The 12,808-nt window shown below is 43.7% G+C and overlaps 1 protein-coding gene across 1 annotated transcript in view; it reads right to left on the reverse strand.

Annotated features, from left to right (window-relative positions):
• adamts2a (ADAM metallopeptidase with thrombospondin type 1 motif, 2a) overlaps positions 1-12,808 on the reverse strand; it is a 590,393-nt gene that overhangs the window by 164,560 nt on the left and 413,025 nt on the right. The window lies entirely within an intron of this gene.

Below are 12,808 nucleotides of genomic sequence, written 5' to 3' on the forward strand. Positions count from 1 at the left end.
GATGGAAATTATAAGACATCCCAGCCGGGTAATGTCTGTAACCAGACCATCTTTCCATTATGGCAACCCGGCCAAGCAAGAAATCTTCCTCCATCCTGGTCGGGATGCCCATCTATCCTCTTGGGCACTTACATTGGTTTGTAGGTTGGAGCATTTTTACATTTTGTAGTGAATATTTGATGTCAGGACACATCTTTACAAGGTGGAGGATAATTCTGTGCCCCCATCGACCGAACGAGAGGCCCAATTAGGCACACACTTTGGTTAATGGTCCCTTCAAAAAGTGCCACTTGCATCCTCAGTGAAGCCGCATTCAACGTTTAGGATTCACAATTTGTCGAGACGCCAAATCAAGAACGAATTTTACCAGAATTAGCCTCCGATGTGGCCATTCAGGTAGCTGAGCCGAGAGTGGCCTGTGACGGACTGTGCTGGAAGCCAAGTGACAAGACGGATCCGCGTAACCGTGAAGACGAGGAATTGCGCCGTTTAAATGCCAAGTCCCATTCATCGCACGGAGACGGCGGAGAAACGCTTATACGGCTGCAAAAAGATCAGACATGTCAGCTGTGCTCACAGGGCAACTGGAAGGAAATGCAGGATGAAAATCCGGGAGCAGAGCGGAGCGATGCAAAGAGACGTCCTGCAATATTGAAGTGTCACGTGGGCGAAAGCAAAAGAAGAGCCAATGACACTTCCATCTCTTTAACAGGCAGAAAAACAAAAGCGACTCCGTTTTGATTTGTAGTGGCACCTGCTCTGTGGTTTCGTACTTTTCAATTTGTTTTTTTTTTTTTATCAGAGGACAATACAATAAAACTGCAGTGGCGCTCAGTTTCAGATACGGTATGAAAACTATAATGTCTTAATGTGAACTTACAGTGCATCTGGAAAGTATTCCCAGCGCATCACTTTTCCCACATTTTGTTATGTTACAGCCTTATTCCAAAATGGATTAAATTCATTTTTTTCCTCAGAATTCTACACACAACACCCCACAATGACAACGTGAAAAAAGTTTACTTGAGGTTTTTGCAAATTTATTAAAAATAAAAAAACTGAGAAATCCCATGTCCATAAGTATTCACAGCCTTTGCTCAATACTTTGTCGATGCCCCTTTGGCAGCAATTCCAGCCTCAAGTCTTGTTGAATATGATGCCACAAGCTTGGCACACCTATCCTTGGCCAGTTTCGCCCATTCCTCTTTGCAGCACCTCTCAAGCTCCATCAGGTTGGATGGGAAGCGTCGGTGCACAGCCATTTTAAGATCTCTCCAGAGATGTTCAATCGGATTCAAGTCTGGGCTCTGGCTGGGCCACTCAAGGACATTCACAGAGTTGTCCTGAAGACACTCCTTTGATATCTTGGCTGTGTGCTTAGGGTCGTTGTCCTGCTGAAAGATGAAACGTCGCCCCAGTCTGAGGTCAAGAGCGCTCTGGAGCAGGTTTTCATCCAGGATGTCTCTGTACATTGCTGCAGTCATCTTTCCCATTATCCTGACTAGTCTCCCAGTCCCTGCCGCTGAAAAACAACCCCACAGCATGATGCTGCCACCACCATGCTTCACTGTAGGGATGGTATTGGTCTGGTGATGAGCAGTGCCTGGTTTCCTCCATACGTGACGCCTGGCATTCACACCAAAGAGTTCAATCTTTGTCTCATCAGACCAGAGAATTTTCTTTCTCATGGTCTGAGAGTCCTTCAGGTGCCTTTTGGCAAACTCCAGGTGGGCTGCCATGTGCCTTTTACTAAGGAGTGGCTTCCGTCTGGCCGCTCTACCATACAGGCCTGATTGGTGGATTGCAGCAGAGATGGTCGTCCTTCTGGAAGGTTCTCCTCTCTCCACAGAGGACCTCTGGAGCTCTGACAGAATGACCATCGGGTTCTTGGTCACCTCCCTGACTAAGGCCCTTCTCCCCCGATCGCTCAGTTTAGATGGCCGGCCAGCTCTAGGAAGAGTCCTGGTGGTTTCGAACTTCTTCCACTTACGGATGATGGAGGCCATTGTGCTCATTGGGACCTTCAAAGCAGCAGAACTTTTTCTGTAACCTTCCCCAGATTTGTGCCTGGAGACAATCCTGTCTCGGAGGTCTACAGACAATTCCTTTGACTTCATGCTTGGTTTGTGTTCTGACATGAACTGTCAACTGTGGGACCTTATATAGACAGGTGTGTGCCTTTCCAAATCATGTCCAGTCAACTGAATTTACCACAGGTGGACTCCAATGAAGCTGCAGAAACATCTCAAGGATGATCAGGGGAAACAGGAGGCACCTGAGCTCAATTTTGAGCTTCATGGCAAAGGCTGTGAATACTTATGGACATGTGCTTTCCCAATTTTTTTATTTTTAATAAATTTGCAAAAACCTCAAGTAAACTTTTTTCACGTTGTCATTATGGGGTGTTGTGTGTAGAATTCTGAGGAAAAAAATGAATTTAATCCATTTTGGAATAAGGCTGTAACATAACAAAATGTGGAAACAGTGATGCGCTGTGAATACTTTCCGGATGCACTGTAGAGCTGCGTATCATCAGCATAGCCATGGAATGAAACTCCATGCTTGCGGATGATGTGACCCAGGGGCAGCATATAGATATTAAAGAGGGTCGGACCAAGGACTGATCCTTGTGGGACCCCACAGATGACAGTGTGGTTATGAGATTTAACATCCCCCTAAGGCCACATACATATGTTTAAGAGTGAGATCCTCAATGGAAGGATTTCGGACAACGAAAATGAAGCAGAAGTCTGTCACTTGAGCAGTAAGGGCTTCATCCGCAATACCTGACATCTCATGAAGCAACTGGGTTGGAACAAAAAATCTGCAAACCACTGCGGACCCCCAGGACCCACAATGTTGCCCACAAGAAAATGTGGAAACTTCCAAAGGGTGAAGAAGTCCTCAGGACCTTCAGAACTCAACTTCATGTTGGTAAATGGGATGGGTGGGCTTGTTGGACGGAATGACCCTATTCTCATCATCAGGTTTGAGAATATTAAGGTTTGATTAATAATAATAATAATAATTAATAATGACAATAATAGATCCTCAAGGTTTTATGAAATCTGAAATCCCAGGCACATAATGAAATGCAATTCAAACTTAACAAAGCCAGACACGGCCGACTCATTTAGGATTGAGACAGACAGGCAACATCATTATGAACAGGAAAGAAAATCCCCGCGATCCTCTCCTCCTTTAACCTTTTCTAATATTTACTGACATGGTTTGTGTTTCGCCGGCCTATTCAGTCAATTGGATTTTACTTTTGTATTTGAGCAGCTTATTAAAATAAATCTGAGAGTCGCATGAACGGAGACAGCAGTCGTTCCCACACTTCCGAGCGCACACTTGACCTTACGAGGCAGCAGCATCCAAAGCGTCTGTCTGATTAGATCTCGGATGATGGTAATGGGCACGAGGGCACCAATTTTTGTAACAAAGGGCAAGGAAAGAAACAGAATAAAGACGGATCGGCGCCGGCGGGTTCTCTGTACACCGTCCCTCACTAATAGAGAATTATTTTGAGTGCTTCTGTCATAACGATGAGAAGTGTGGGAAGCCTTTTCCAGCATCAGAGGAGTCGCACTGTTTTCGAAAAGGTTCTTTGTCTGGAACAGACTGTCCAGCCGGAAGCGTCAGACGAGAAAAGGAGAAAGTCAGCAATTAAAATCCACGAAACAATAGGAGCTGAATGACCTCCGTCACTCATTAAACGAGCTGGAAATGCTCCACGCTTTTTTCGACAGACTGACTTGGTGTGGGCAGCCAAGAAGTTCAACCAACATTCAACGGGTCTCTGTGGTCCACATTTTCCATAAGTTTTGCCCTCGTACAGCTGGCTTCTGAAATATTATGTACCAAGCAGAGTATTTGGAGGGAATAGCAGAGCTTGGCCTGTTGTCACGTTACGATAATACTAGCTGGAGGGGATATCACACTTGTAAATCCTGGACACAACAGATAGTCTGCATCAGAAAGACACCACGTTGAGCACTGGGGCCCCCCAGGGCTGGGTACTCAGCCCACTGCTGCCTCGCGATTGCACACCATCATTAAATCCTGTGCTGCCTCATTTCTGCCACAGCCAACTTCTTCTCCTGCTGTGCTCCTCTTTACTGCCTGTGTCTCGGCTCCATACATCATCACTGGTCCTATCACTGTCTTATAAACCTGACCTTTAACCTTCATCTTCATTCTTCAATCACACCACACTCCTGGTACCTTCTTCCAATTGTTTCATCCAAACTGCACTCTATGGGTCATCTCTTCATCTGATTCTCCATCTTGGCCTACCACTAATCCCAGATATAATGTAACAGAGTCCGTTATACAAACGATAACATTCACTCTGACACATAGTTTATCCTCATTTGGACAAGACTTCTACTTGCAACAAATGGAGACTGCAATGGGCTGTCGGTTTGCACCTCACTATGCACTATGCTATTTATGGCAAAATTGGAGGAAGATTTTATGTTAACATGCGTCTTGTATCTCCTTTACATAGACGACATCTTCATAATCTGGACTGCCATTGAGGAGGACCTCCTCCATTTTCATAATGAATTGAATTCTTTCCACCCCAACATAAAGCTGAAGCTCAATTATTCAAAAACAGAAGTCAGCTTCCTTGACACCACCGTTCAACTGGAAGACAACGCCCTTGTAACTTCTGTTTTCATAAACCGACGGACCTACCTGAGAAGTGACAGCTTCCACCCCAAGCATATAAGGCGCTCCGTTATTTTCAGGCAAGCAATACGGTACAAGCGTATTTGCTCAGACCTGATAAACAACTACAGGAGCCTAGACAAGAGTTCATCAGACAACATTATACCCCAAAAACAACAGACCCTCAAATAAGTAGAGCTACTGCCATACCCAGAGAGAACCTTCTGGAATATAAAAATAAAAGACGACAAGAAGCGCATCCCCCTTGTTGTCACCTATAACCCACATCTTGAAGTACTTCGAAAAATTATAAAAGAACTTCTGCCAATGCTAAACAATGTCGAAAAGCTGAGAGATGGACTTCCAGAACCTCCCCTCCTGGCATACAGACAACCACCAAACCTGTAGCAATTAATTGTCCAAAACTCGCTAAGTGAACCAACAGAAAATGGCACATCTCAGAAAAGATATAAAACGTGCGCTCACATTTATAATACAGACCGTGTAGTTATATCACACTGCCGACTAGAACATCGCATAAAGGGATCATTTTCCCGCAGATCATCTAATGCGGTCTGCCTAACTCTCTGTATGAAATGTCCCGAACACTGCACTCTGTGTGGGAGAAACTGGACAATGAATTTCCACAGGTTCCACATCAAGAATGGTGATAGGGATGTTCCTTTAGCAGCTCACTTCAGCAACCATGGACACTGTGAGAGGGGCTTTAAAGTCACAGGGCTTATGGGCAACTTCAGAACACAGCAAGAGAGAAAAGAATAGGAAGTGAAACTTGTGCTAAAATTGAACACATTACAACATGGTTTGAATAGAGACATGGGTCTTATGACCAGATATGAGGATTGTTTGCATCTCTCAGAATGACACAGACACCCTGTCTACAGACCCACATTGTACTGAAAAAATCATCAGAAACTTCAAAAGACTTTGTTGGACAGTTATCTTATCCAAAGATCTTGACTAGACGTTGTTCTCCTCTCTTTTTTAATGAATCTTAGCCTGGAGAGGTCTATTAATTTTGTATTAATTAATTTGTATGTCAGCATTTTGCTTCAACACATTGAACCATTCGTCAAACATCGAAGCACGCACATCGATCCTGTAGGATCCTAAAGCGTCTTTCTGTCACGTGTAGATAGTAAACAGACACCCTGACCCTCATATTCCGACTTTTATCACACTGTGCCTCCCCACTTTGCATGCACGTGTCGCGTTAATTTCTGAGGACCTGCTCAGATGATGCGTCAAATGAACGCTGGGAACGCGTGGCAGCCGTGATGCGTTCTGAGCGTGAAGTATAAACGAGCCCTAAGAACAGCACAGAACGTTGCACTGGTCACTAACTGTCGCTGTTCCTGAAAATGCACCAGAATAGGACCCATCAAGTCCTAAAAGATTTTTTTGTTTTTGATGGAGGGTGGTCATTTCAGATCCTTCATTACTGGAGAAGACGGCGGTTACCACTTCATGCTTTGTCTCTTGCTTTCCGGCTCACAGTGATGGACCCACGTCTCAACTCTGATGATGATCCTCTCCAAGACTAGCTTGTGAGGAGGAGTAGTGGAGAAGAAGAGAAAGAGAGAGGAAGAAAAGAACTGCGTGTTATATTAGTTGGGATGCCACTTGTGAACCACCAGGGGGCGTACGGCTCCCCAAACCCCGACACAGACGCGCTGAGAGACAAGTTCAACGCAGCACACACTTTACTTAAGTGGGGGTGCGTTTTCCTTTTGTGCCCCACTTCACAGCACAGTACAAAAGCACCAACTACTATCACACCACAGTCCTTTTCTTCCTTTCTCTTTCTCTTCTCCTCCTCGCAAGCTTTGTCCTCCACCTCCCGACTTTGGCTTCCTGACTAATGGCGAAGCGGCTCCTTTTTTAGTGCCCCCGGCGGTGCCCCAGGTGTTTCTTGACCTTCGTGTGGCTGCACTTCTGGGTGTGGCGGAAATGGTGCCCCAAAGTCACCCATGGAGCCAAACAGGGCTGTTCCATACTACAACTCCCAGCATGCCCTGTGGGGGTTCCGTAGTGCAGTAGCAACCCAGAGTTGGGGTGGGGTCTGCCCTCTAGCGTCTCGGGGAGGGGTACTGTCCCAAAGAGGGAAAGAGTTTCCCTTTGTCCTTCCACCTGGCTGGCATTCCAACCGGGTAATGGTCACGGGCATCTGTCACAAGGGTCACAGACATTTCAATTTGTTTTAGAACAAAAGTGAGCCATTGTGGCCTCCCCCAGGCAGAGGACTTCAAAACCAATATGCAAGTGCTTCTTCTGCCATCCAGTTCATTGAACTGGTGTCTAAGTTGACCCGTAATGGTGGACAATGAATCCTGTCTTGTGTATAACATTTGTAGGGAGCTCATGTTCCTGTATTGGGATAAGTGGATTTGGAAATGAATGAATGAATGAAGTGGCGGCACGGTGGCGCAGTGGTAGCGCTGCTGCCTCACTGTTATGAGACCCGGGTTTGCTTCTTGGGTCCTCCCTGTGTGGAGTTTGCATGTTAGATAGATAGATAGATAGATAGATAGATAGATAGATAGATAGATAGATAGATAGATAGATAGATAGATAGATAGATAGATAGATAGATAGATAGATAGATACTTTATTAATCCCAAGGGGAAATGCACATACTCCAGCAGCACCTTAATGATACAAAAAACAATATTAAATTAAAGATTGAAAATAATGCAGGTAAAAAACAGACAATAACTTTATATAATGTTAATGTTAATGTTCTCCTCGTGTTCTCCCACAGTCCAATGACATGCAGGTTAGGTGTGTGCTTGGTGTGTTTGTGTGTGTTTGTGTGTGTTCTGCGGTGGGTTGACACCCTGCCCAGGATTCGTTCCTGTCTTGTGCCCTGTGTTGGCTGGGATTGGCTCCAGCAGACCCCCGTAACCCTGTGTTTGGATTCAGCGGGTTGGAAAATGGATGGATGGATGGATGGATGAATGGCAGCTTGTTTGATTTGAGCCCATTTAATCCACACAGCTCTTCTCCCTCTACAATTTCCAAATCCCTCAGTATCTCATTAGCAGTCTCTTATACCGGTGGGAGGTTATCTACTTCCTCACGTGTGAAGACCTCAGAAAAATGCGAGTTTAGAGCACCTGCTATTTCACCGTCTGTATTTTTTAATCATTCTTTACTGTTCCTGATGCACTTCACTTCATCCTTGACTGCTCTTTGACTACTAAAATTACTGAAAGAATCTCTTTGGGTCGTCTTTGTCCGTTTCTGCTATGTTCCTCTCTTACTGTCTTTTAGCCTCCCTAATATCTCTCTATTATAAAAGGAAATCCTGAGATGAGACGAGACTAAATGCCAAGTGATGTTTACAAGTCCCATCCTCCTCTCTACCATTTCTGGTTCACGGCCCACGCCCGCGGTCCTCTCACCTCTCATTGGTGTGAATGCTTTTGTCAGACTCAGTTCCTGCGCTCTCAGCTCTAATAAATTTTTACATTTTCCTCACTTTTTAAGTTCCCAATAAAAGAAGACGTATTATGTCCAAATCTTATTGAAGAATTTCATCCTGAAGGGATATCAACAGAAGAAATGAGTACACGGGCAATCCTAGCACCGAGAAACAATGAAGTCAAACGAATTAAAGTGAAAATTGTCGATCAGTTACACGGCAAATTGGTTAAATGGGCATCAATAGGCTCTGCTGAGACAGTTGGTGGTGATGGTGCGGAAGAATGAAAACATCAACTTACAATATCACGAAGAATATCGACAACCGTTAACACCGTCTGGTCTTCCACCGGCCGAATTACTGTTGAAAGAAGGACGTATCGTAATGTTACTGCGTCATTTATGTCTGAGTGATGGGCTCTGCAATACGACAAGATTAGCTGTATTGAAAATTGGTCGAACAATTCTGACATGTAAAATTTTAACAGGCGACAAAAAAGGTAATGGAGTACATCTAACATGAGACACCAAAGGAGATCTCGATATGCCTTTCGTATTAAAACGTTTACAGTTTCCCGTTAGAATAGCTTTAGCTGTGACAATTAACAAACCTCTTCTTAAGTGTTTTGGTTTCACCCCACCAGTGACTCTTGTTTCTCTCACTCTTAGACATATCTCTGCCAACTCCAAGTGGGCTTTCGTGTGTCTGGAACTGAGGGGAGGCTTTTCTGTCACCATTCTGTCATAAAACCCAGATAAGTGGAGGATGGAAGTGGTGGATGTCCTTCTAGAAGTTCTACAAAAGTGTTCTCCGGAGCTCAGCCTGAGTGACCATTGAGTTCCTGGTCACCTTTCTCTCACCTAGGCTTTCCTCCCATGATTTCTAAGGTGGGCTGGGTGGCCATATCTATTATCCACAGGGTAGGTGCTCCCTGCTGCCCTCACCAACACCTCTTCCAGCAGCAACCCACGCCTTTCCTCAATGGTCTCCTATCCAAGTACTGGCCGGACCTGAACACACTTAGAACTTCAGGAGGATGGCATCTTCTGAATTGTTTTGGTTTCATCCCACCAGGGTATCTTGTTTCTCTCACTCTTAGTTGCCTCTCTGCAAACTCCAAGTGGGCTTTCATGTGTCTTGAACTGAGGGGAGGCTTTTCTGTCACCGTTCTGTCATAAAACCCAGATATGTGGAGGACGGCAGTGATGGATGTCCTTCTAGAAGTTCCACAAAGGTGTTCTCCAGAGCTCAGCCTGAGTGACCATTGAGTTCCTGGTTGCCTCTCTCTCTCGCCCAGGCCCTCCTCCCATGATTTTTCAATTGGGACAGCTGGCCGTATCTGTTATCCACAGGGTAGGCGCTCCCTGATGGCCTCACCAACACCTCTTCCAGCAGTAACCCAAACCTTTCCAAGATGGTCTCCCATCCAAGGTCTGGCTGGGCCTGAACATGCTTAGCTGCAGGTGGATGACCTCTTCTGAAGTGTTTTGGTTTCGTCCCACCAGTGACTCTTGCTTCTCTCACTCTTAGTTGCCTACAGGTGGATGACCTGCTCAGGTGTGTATGTGGCATGACTAATAATACGGCTAATAATTTATACATTTCCAGTATGAACTCGTCCACCAATTTAAAAAGAACCTCAGAGGTCAGAGTGCCTTTCATGAACACGTTTTCCCCTAGAAAACAGCAATACAATCTGTAATTTAGCCCAAACACCTCCATGTGGCCAGCATCTCCTACAGTAGGGGGTGAAATCAAGAAGAGAAGACGATAAAGAAGCATGAGCCAAAAGGAATGCCATCATTTTTAAACACAGGGAAGGTTTAATGAATTCTGTCTGCAGAGGCCGCTGGGCACAAAGGGGATGATCCAGCATCTCCATCTGCATGGCAAAAAAATGGTTAGTGACGCTCAAAAAGGCTTTCGTTCAGGCGACTCCTGCTGAACGCTTGGAGATCTCAAGTGAAGAGGGGATTGTGGCATATAAATACTAACATTTACAGGACGTTAATAGAAATTTATGGTTTTGTGCTTTTTGACAAGGACTTAAGTAGCTTTTAATAAAAGACTTGGCACCATTTGGGTAGTAGAAACCTGGGCCAACCATCTGTTTGCTGTTTTCCATTATAGGCAACCTGTGGAGAGAAGGAAAGAAACAAACCCTGCATGGGACGTCAATCCATTATATGGCATGAAAATTTAGATTCACCAATTAATATCTTTGGAATGTGAAGTTCTGGCATTGCCAGGCCTCTCGCTTTGGGCGTAGCATTTTGTTGGTTTTGTTCGAGAAAAGTCCAGGCGCCCTCTGGTGGTGGCCACAGGACCCAGCAGGGTTGTGCTTCCTTGCTCCGAAACCCCACTGCAGTCTAAGGGGTGCTTTCCGGGGGAGATAGTGTCTGGAATAAGCTCACTCTCCCGGTCCTTCTATGATCAAGGCGTCCCTGCCGGGTTCTCCACAGTAGTTCAATAGTCCTGAGAGTTTTCGGGTAAATGTTACTTGGTGTAAATCTTGCCTCTAAATCAATCCAGATTTTTGATTTATGTATTATTTCGTTTTCTACCGGGTGCCAAAATTTATGAGACTTGTTGCTAGGCTACAAAGTTGTGTTACTAGGTAACAGTTCCATACGGTTCCATGTCGTCACTTTAATGAAATTTACTTAAAGGGCAACCTGCAGCAAACAAATCCGAAATGAAATTCAACACTCGTGAGCCAAAAGACAGAAGAAAGGAAGGACCCAGAAAACCTCCCCACCATTTGAGTTCCTTGGACTTCATGGTTTGCCCCAGGTGGACTCCAATCAAGTCCTACAAACATCTCAAGCTTAACAAATGGCGTTACCCCATTGCCCTGATCTACACTTCACCACCATTTGATGGCGGAGCTCTACACAGAGTTCCTTGGACTTCATGGTCTGGTTTTTCTCCGGACCTACAGGGTCAAGTGCGGGACCTTCTATGCTCAGCTACACGTGTGCGGCTTTCTAAACAATGAGCAGACGATTCAGTTGGCCAAAGTTGGAATCCAGTCAAGTTCTAGAAACATCTCAAGAAGAGCGAAAGCAAACAGGAGGCACCTAAACACAATTTGGAGGGCCACAGCAAAGGGTCTGAATTCTTCTAGGAAGGAGGGATTTCAGTTTTTGATGTATAATACATTTACAAACCTTTCTGAAAACATGCAGTCACTTTGTCATTATGAATTATTACACGTTGAAAAAAGGCAAATTCATCCGTCCACCTCTAGTATCATAACTGTCTGTATGTCTGTTCAGTTGCTGTGCCTCTGTTATTCCAACAGATGGATCATCACAAACATTAACACTGCTTTTACATATCTCATACCAAATGGCATAAAACAGAGACATATGCATTAGTTTTGTCATTCTAACAGATGGCACATTATAAGTATTTAAAGTAATGCATTGCATTACTACAAATGTTTATGATGCACCACCTGTTGGAATGACAACCACAAAGCATTTCATTACTAGAAATGTTGTGATGCACCTTCTGTTGGAGTGAAAAATTCAATGCATCTTATCGCTATAAATGTTTGTGATGTGCCATGTGTTGGAATGACAAATGCAAGGCATTATACAACTAGAAATGTTTGTGATGCACCATTTGTAGGTATCATGAATGCAAGGATTTTATTACCACAAATGCTTGTGATGCACCTTCTATTGGATTGAAAAATGCAATGCATTTTATCACTGCAAATGTTTGTAATGTGTATTCTTTTGGAAAACCAAAAGCAAGGCATTGAATTACTACAAATGTTTGTGACTGTCATCTGTTGGAATGATAAATGCAAAGATTTCATTACTACAAATGTTTGTGATGCACCTTCCTTTGGAATGAAAAATGCAATGCATTTTATCACTGCAAATGTTTGTGATGTGCCATCTGTTGGAATGATAAATGCAAAGATTTCATTACTACAAAAGTCTACGATACACCTTTTGTTGGAGTGAAAAATACAATACATTTTATCACTACAAATGTTTGTGATGAGCATTCTGATGGAATAACAAAAGCAAAGCATTTAATTACTTCAAATATCTGTTAGTTGCCATCTGTTGGAATGACAAACACAATGCTTATTATCGCTGCAAGTGTTTTTAATGCACCATCTGTGGGAATGAGAAATCATTACAAATGTTTGTGATGTGTCATCCGTTGGAATGATAAATGCAAAGATTTTATTATTACAAATGTTGTGATGCACCTTCTGTTGGAGTGAAAAATTCAATGCATCTTATCACTATAAATGTTTGTGATGTGCCATGTGTTGGAATGACAAATGAAAGGCATTTTACAACTAGAAATGTTTGTGATGCACTATTTTTAGGTATCATAAATGCAAGGATTTTATTACCACAAATGATTGTAATGCACCTTCTTTTGGAGTGAAAAATGCAATCCATTTTATCACTGCAAATGTTTGTAATGAGTATGCTGTTGGAATACCAAAAGCAAGGCATTGAATTACTACAAATGTTTGTGATGTGCCATCTGTTGGAATGATAAATGCAAAGATTTTATTATTACAAATGTTGTGGTGCATTTTTTGTTGGAGTGAAAAATGCAATGCATTTTATCACTACAGTTCAAATGTTTGTGATGAGCCATCTGTTGGAATGATAAATGAAAGGCATTTTACAACTAGAAATGTTTCTG

Source organism: Erpetoichthys calabaricus, chromosome 11 (assembly GCF_900747795.2).
Source record: "Erpetoichthys calabaricus chromosome 11, fErpCal1.3, whole genome shotgun sequence".
NCBI lineage: Eukaryota > Metazoa > Chordata > Cladistia > Polypteriformes > Polypteridae > Erpetoichthys > Erpetoichthys calabaricus.